The 7,656-nt window shown below is 38.7% G+C and overlaps 1 pseudogene; it reads left to right on the plus strand.

Annotated features, from left to right (window-relative positions):
• Positions 1–1,659, plus strand: LOC107675990 (UDP-glucuronosyltransferase 2C1 pseudogene; annotated as a pseudogene).
• The last annotated feature ends 5,997 nt before the right edge of the window (positions 1,660–7,656 follow it).

Consider the following 7,656-nt stretch of genomic DNA (forward strand, 5'->3'; position numbering starts at 1 on the left):
ATGTTGGGTGAAAACTGGCTTCCATGTGCCAGAGATAAAACAATTAAATTTGCTGTAAAAAAAAAAAAACATGCTTGCAAAACAGAAAATCAATTCAGCTCGCTTAGTACGATGCTCTAGTACACTATACACTGTATTACTGCTCTCTAGGTGCTGGTGAAGAAGCTGCACTCTCATGGACACGAGCTGAGTGTGATTCGCCTGACGGACAGCTGGTTCATTCAGAAGAATTCACCTTACTACACCTCGATTACAGTGAAGCTTAAAAAGAAATACATAGACCTGGACCTGTTCGAGAACGCAGTCCAAAGGATTCTTGAGGCCCGCAGGAAGTGCCCAATGATGGGATTGCTGGTCCAGATGTCAGAATTTATTGGCATCATAAAGGTTGCTCACACTGCAAACTGTGCCATGCTCACCACCATGCTGGAGAACAAAGATCTGATGACACAAATAAAGATGGCGAACTATGACTTGATGCTCACTGACCCTGCCATACCTGGTGGGGTCATTCTGGCACATCACCTCCAACTTCCAATGGTCTATAACGTCCGTTGGATGAGTTTCGGAGAAGGCCACTTCTCCATCGCACCTTCTCCCATATCCTACGTGCCTGTGCCCGGCTCAGGCCTAACAGACCGAATGGGTTTGTTAGAAAGAACCCGTAACCTTCTACATTATGGGTTGAACCTCATTCAAGAGCACTGGCTGGTGATTCCCATGTATTCCAGCTTGTTGCTCAACTACTTCCCTCCTGGCGCTGACCTCCTAGCCATGCAACGTTCGGCGGAGCTGTGGCTTGTCCATGTAGACTTTGTGTTCGAGTTCCCACGACCCTCCATGCCAAACCTCGTCTACATTGGCGGCTTCCAGTGTCGTCCGGCCAATCCTCTTCCTGACGAGCTGGAGGAGTTTATGCAGAGCTCAGGAGACCATGGCGTGGTCGTGATGTCTCTGGGAACACTGATTGCAGGATTGCCCCGAGAGGTCATGGAGGCCATTGCCACAGCTTTTGCTCGCATGCCGCAGAAGGTGGTGTGGAGGTTTATTGGAGAGAGACCTTCATCGTTGGGCAATAACACCCTACTGCTTAAATGGATACCTCAGAATGACTTGCTGGGCCATCCAAAGACCCGTGCTTTCGTGGCTCATGGGGGCACGGATGGTCTATACGAAGCCATCTATCATGGGGTGCCAGTTCTGGGACTCCCTTTGTTATTTGACCAGCTAGATAACATTGTACGTCTTCAGGCAAGAGGGGTGGCACGGATGCAGGAGGCAGCTACTTGTACCACAGAAGAGTTTCTTGAAGCTTTGAGAGATATCTTAGAGAACCCAACGTATCGTCAGAACATGCAGAAGCTCTCCAGTTTACATCAAGACCGGCCTCTGCATCCTTTCGACAAAGCAGTGTACTGGATCGAGTTTGTCCTGCGCAATAAAGGTGCACCCCATCTACGTGCTGAGGCCTACAACATGTCTGTGTACTCCTACTACTGTCTAGATGTAGCTGCATTGGTTCTCCTTATACTTCTGCTGACTCTGGGAGGTGTCTACACAATATGGATACAAAGACGGAAAAGAGAGGCAAACAAGGCAGTGAATAATGGCAACAAAAAAGCTGTAAAGGAAGGCAGTAAGAGGCTGAAAGAGCATTAATGCTCTGAAAGACAGCAATAATATAACATTCCAAAACTAAGAGCAAGCAAAATAATTTAGTAAATAGGCAAGGAATCCAGAGAGCTATGTACTTAATTCTTCTTTATTATATTTTTCTCAGTTTTTCTTTTATTGTTTTTTTCTTCAATATCCTTCCCCTAGTGTTATTGTTAACTAAAAGTATTAAAATTGTTTTTGGTAACTGAAATAAAGCTGAAATAAAATAAAATATAAATATTAGATGACACATAACAAAATGACTAAAGATTAAATTAAGATAACTATTTGCGTCAAATAATTGCACTACTCCTATGGTATTCTTTCTTTCTTTCTTTCTTTGCCTTTAATTCTCTCCTCCCATTTCTTGAGCTCTTGTAATTCCCTGCCAACTAAACTGTATGTTGGTGATTAGGTGCAGATCCCTTCCTGGAATCCTTTAAGTAATCCCCTTTTTGCACACAATGCATTTATGTGCAATTGCAAAAAAAAATGGTAATACAAAAAAAAATAAATTTTTTTTTAAAAAGGTTGTAACTCTTAGCAAGATGTGAACGGTTTAAGCCAAGTTGTCTAAACTAGTCAGCCTGTTCAGGATGTGACATGCAGTTTCAAAGCTGTGTTGTATCTCCAGCAATGAAACAATTTGATTGTAACCATCCACATTTTCGTTGTGCAAAACATGGTTAATTAACAATGTAATGCATAACAAATGCTCAAAATAAACGCGCTTTTCAAAGTCCAAATCAGCAGGTTTGGTTTCAAAATGCATTTACATTGCTGCAGATCACCAGAAGATGGCGCAATGGATATATTCAAAGTATTGCTTGGAAACAGTTCTGCAATCCAAAATCAGATTATATTCTATATTCTTTTACATCGGCCTGGTGCTTTTTATAAACCATCAAAATGCCATGGTTTCATTAAAGCAAAAAATTATCTAAAAGTAAGATGATCACAAACCTGACCACAGCACTTTCTCTTTACCAGCCAGAGGAGGACATCCTTTTCTCCAGATATAAGACAGGAGATGGCTGGATGCACATGCGGGGACAGAATGATAAAAAAGAAGACAGGCAAGGATGAGAGAGCTCTAACTGATTGAGGGGACATTAGGCCTGGGCTGTATTCACTAATGTATGCTTCTAATGACTCGTTATCTCATTATCAATCTTATTCTCGCTCATATTTTCTTTTCCTCACTCTCTCCCCTTCCTTTATCTCTCTATCTCCTCCCAATCGACCAGCAATGATGGGAATAGCAATTAGGACGCTAGGCTGCCAAATGGCTATTTTAATTAGCTTTTCTTAGCAAGAGAGAGAGAGAGAGAGAGAGAGAGAGAGAGAGTTAGAGGTGGGACAAGAGAGCGAGTGAAAGAGAGAGAGAGAGAAAGAGACTAATGTTCTTCATAAGTGCTACAGATTAGAAGGTCATTATAGGCTTTTGCTTGAATTAATGATTAGGAATTCCTGCAGGTCATAGAAACTTATTACACAAGCCTACTTAACATTAACAGAACCATCCTATTTGTGTTAAACACAAAGAAATTACAACTAAAAACCAATTACAAAGAGATGACATTGTCTTGCGCCCTCCCCCTGGTCAGCCATAACGGAGAAGTGGTGTAAAACTCTCTGGACGGTTAGCCAGAGTCTAGTCGCACGAGAACAAATGATCGCGGTTTCGGTAGTTCTCTATCGTTTCATTCTCTCTCATTTTTACTCCATGGTCATTCTACGAGTGATGACCATGGAGTAAAATGGTCATCACTTTGATGACCCCCCCAGCTTTCAATATCTTCTGCTTTTCCACTGTCCCGTCATCCTCATGACACCGCGGTCTCATTCCGCCGCTCCCTGTGGTACGTACTTTTCTTCAAACGCACAATGCAAAAGTATTGTGTGTTATTTGTTCATTTGTGGCTTGTTTGGGACACGGGCTGGTCTGGCGAAAATCTCTTCAGAGGCACTTTCCTTCCCAAAAGAGATAGACTACTCATTTCAGCCCTCTCTTAGACGTTTCCCCCTGACGCATAAAAACGGCAAAAACATGAACGCACAAGGCCTACTTTTATGTGCGCATAGCGTACATACAGAAGACATAGGCCTACATGTACATTACATAGCAAAAATAATAAATGTACAGCATACATCATACAGCCACGATTAAAAAATATGTCTTCTGAAGCCATAGCAGATATGTGTGCAAGGAACAAACTGAAATTTAAGTCACTGATAATGTTCTTCTTTTCAGTGAGCTGTTAACTGCTGCAATGAATCAATGATTGAGTGAGTTAAACTTGAACCGAATTAATTTGATTCATTAACAGATTATTCAGTCTGCGTTTGTGAAAGGAATCTGAAATGATTCAATGAAAGGATCAAACTCAAAGGAATTCTTTAGAAAAAAACAATGATATACCAGGTTAGGTACTGCATTACAAAGACATGGGATAGTCATGGGTTTTTCTGACTGGTTATGTTTATACATAAACTCAAGTAATTGAAAACTCTAATGATATGGATCATAAATTTAATATGTCTGTCATTTGCCTGCTTAGTGGAGAAGAGGTGAGAAGTATCCTCAGCTGAACAGAGTTGTCCACACTTACACTCTGAAAAATAACTTACACTCTTTGGTTTCATTAAGAACTTTTAACATCCGTGGAACCTTTCCATTGCACAAAAGTTCTTTATAGTTTCAGATTATTAAAATGTCCTTCACATTATGAAAACAATGGCTGTTTTAGGAACTGTTCATTGAAAGGTTCTTTGGGGAACCCAAAATGGTTCTTATATAACTGCTGCAAAAACTCCTTTTGGAACCTTTATTATTGTACTTTATTATTACAATTTGCAAGTTAAAGTTCATAAACATTTTAAGAAGGATATCAAGTACCTGTTGAGAGTGCTTTGACAGTCTGAGTTGTTGGATGTTGATATATGATCTCTAAAAAAAAAATCAATGAAGAGTTGGCATTGAATACATTTTTGACAGTTACAGATTTAAAAAAAAAAAAGTCTGGGAATCAAAAAGAGCCATTTCATCATGGAAGGTTTCTTCAGGATAATATGGTTGTAAATATGTAAACAACCTCTTTTTTAGAGTGATTGATTTGAATATGAATTTGAAAAAAATCCAATGAACTCTTAGGGCGGATATAAAGATTTTTAGTAAATAACTTAAATTGAGATCTGTTTCTCACACAAAGTATTATTTCAAAAGACTTATATGAGTCATACAGGCTACTTTTCTTTTGAATCCTTCTTGAATGCTCTAGTCATGCATTGTATTTGCAAAGGAACAAAAAAACAAACAAACAATTTTATTACGTCCACACATTTGGGCCTTCTCAATTCATATGTACTGTAACAATAATCATAATATACAAGCCCTCACATTTTAACAAATAAGCATCACAACAATTCCTGTGGCTGTACATTGTGGTTGTATTTGTATAGTGTCCCTCACTTTTCTTTCTTTCTCTCTGTCTCTTTCCTTCTCTTCTTTATCATGACATGCCCTGAGGTTATGATTGTTATGATTTATATCGGACTATTTTGAGATCTCTCTCTTTCTCTGCCATCTGTCTTCATCTCTCTTTAGCTTTCTCATTCCTCCTCTCTCCTTTCTAATCAGTTCTCCTTGCATCCCCCCAGGTCGATTTGGGGAGTAATAATGAAAGAGATTTAACCCTTTAATGTTCAACCGCTTTGACCCCGAACACCTTCCCTCCATCGTGTTTCACACATACACACCCACACACATAAATAAATACACACACACACACACACACACACACATTTTGGGTACAGATCACAGCAAATGCAGACGCTGATTGCAATGGAAAACATTAGATTAAATGTAAAACAGATTTTTTTTTTTTCCCGTCCGAAAGGGTAATGGGAAAATTTAAAGATTGTTGACTTAAGAATCCACATGTTTGTGTATTTTTCTCCCACACATTGTCCCTTGGATATAGTCTGATTTTCACCCGTTTTTATCCTTGCTGTCTGTTTTTTTTCTCCCCATCCGTCTGCGATTCAGTCTACCTGCCCATCTGTCTGTCAGACTCTCGTTCTGTGCATTTAAACCCCTGATGACGTCACGCATAAACAGGATATCTTCCCACCTAATTATGCTCTGTTAATTACAAATTTGGACTAATGTGCTTAATTAGACAAACATCATTTGCTCTCAGATACAAGACATTTTTTTATTTAGAAAATTATCTCTTTAACAAACAATATGACTTAATTGCAGACATTTGCATAAACAAATGAGCTAATTAATTACAACCAAGCACTTCCTGATGAGTCGAAGGACAATGAGACTCCAAATGTTTTCCTCCGGGATACGGAAGGAGGGAGGGAGGGAGCGAGAGAGAGTTTAAATGAAAGTTTATGAGCTTGTGAGCATGCTAATATGACTCTCTGAGCATGAGGAATTATGTATGTGTGAGAATTTGCTATAAATGTCCAGATAAATAAGTTTAAGTAGCTTACTTATCGGCTGTGGTGGTTCGGCTCTGGCAATATATCTCCGGATGGTATCGGTGTAACACTTAAAATCCCTTATTCCCTCTCTACATTCATCTCTCTCGTTTTCCCCTCTATCTCTTTTTCTGGAGGGTTTGTAGATAGAAGGGCCTCTCCCCTCCTTTTCTGTGTTGGAATTTAATATGCAACTTTTTATTGGAAAACAATCGTGCGTGCCTGCGTGAATCCTGACCGCAATATATCTGTTAGTGCAACTAATCCGATCAGGCCAGAGAGGGCTATTTATCACTGCAAATCCAGGGCATTTCAGCCCACATTTTATTATTTTAATATATTTCTCAGCTATTAAATCACCAAAATGATGAATTAGAACTGTCTGCCACGCTTTCAGCTGCATGACAGAGAATGATGCACTACCCAATTTGAGTGGTCATTTGGACTTTTTAAAGACAAAAAATGATACAGGAAAAAGTCCAATATTTTTGTGTTGTTACGTCTCTGCCGCCCCATCCCTCCATCTCCCCCTCTCGCTGGCTGTTTTTAATAAAACACTCTAAGTGAGCTTTATTGCTGTGTTAGAGAGGGCAGGATCACAACTATCTTTAATATACAGCCAATTACCAAACACACACACAAACATAAGCACTCACACACATACTTATGCGCACACAAAGACAGGTACACCGACACACAACTTTGTCTCTTAATTATAGCGGGCAAATATTAACAAATATTCAATCTGTATACCCACACACTTCAAACGGTTGAAGCTGAAAATTTATGGTAGGTTGCCAGTTACCTGGGAGAGGTGAAAATATGAATGGAATATTTTTAATTTCTTTAGATCTCATACAACAACATTTACACTTATTCAGCTCTTCATTCAGCCTACAATTTATCTTCCTTTCCTTTGTTCTTTTTTCAAATAATAGGTTTATGCAAAATCTACCAACATACCTCATATATCTGACAAAAAAAAGATTCAGAACTGAAGTTGTTTATCTAATAGACCTAGACTAAAAAGATTATAAATAGTACTAATTATCCTGAAAGGGAAGAGCTAGCAGGGTGCACCAGAAGGGCCACATGAATTGTATATATATATTTTTTTTTATTTTTTTTTATTATTTTTTTTTTTTTCCCTTCTCTGTTGATTTAAGGTTGCGAGTTTATTGCTATCGGCAATTGTATGGTTGAGGTTTGTTGGTTTGTGTTTTTTTTCTTTGTGGCTTTTGTTTTCTTATTATTCAATTGTCAACTTTATAAGAATTGGGAGAGTGTGTGTAATCTAGTGTGATCTCATTGTGGTTTTGCTTTCTCTCCGGGAGTTGGGGCAACTCAGTAAAGAGGTAATGCAACACATTTTTTCATTGAAAAGTCATCTTACAATATTTAGGCCTAAGCGTATCTTTATTGATATTGCAATTAGTGGTTTATTACTATAAGCTGTTTAGCATAAATTAATTCTAAAATTATATATATATATATATATATATATAC

This window comes from Sinocyclocheilus anshuiensis, unplaced genomic scaffold, assembly GCF_001515605.1.
Source record: "Sinocyclocheilus anshuiensis isolate Anshui unplaced genomic scaffold, SAMN03320099.WGS_v1.1 scaffold2012, whole genome shotgun sequence".
Classification (NCBI taxonomy): Eukaryota; Metazoa; Chordata; class Actinopteri; order Cypriniformes; family Cyprinidae; genus Sinocyclocheilus; species Sinocyclocheilus anshuiensis.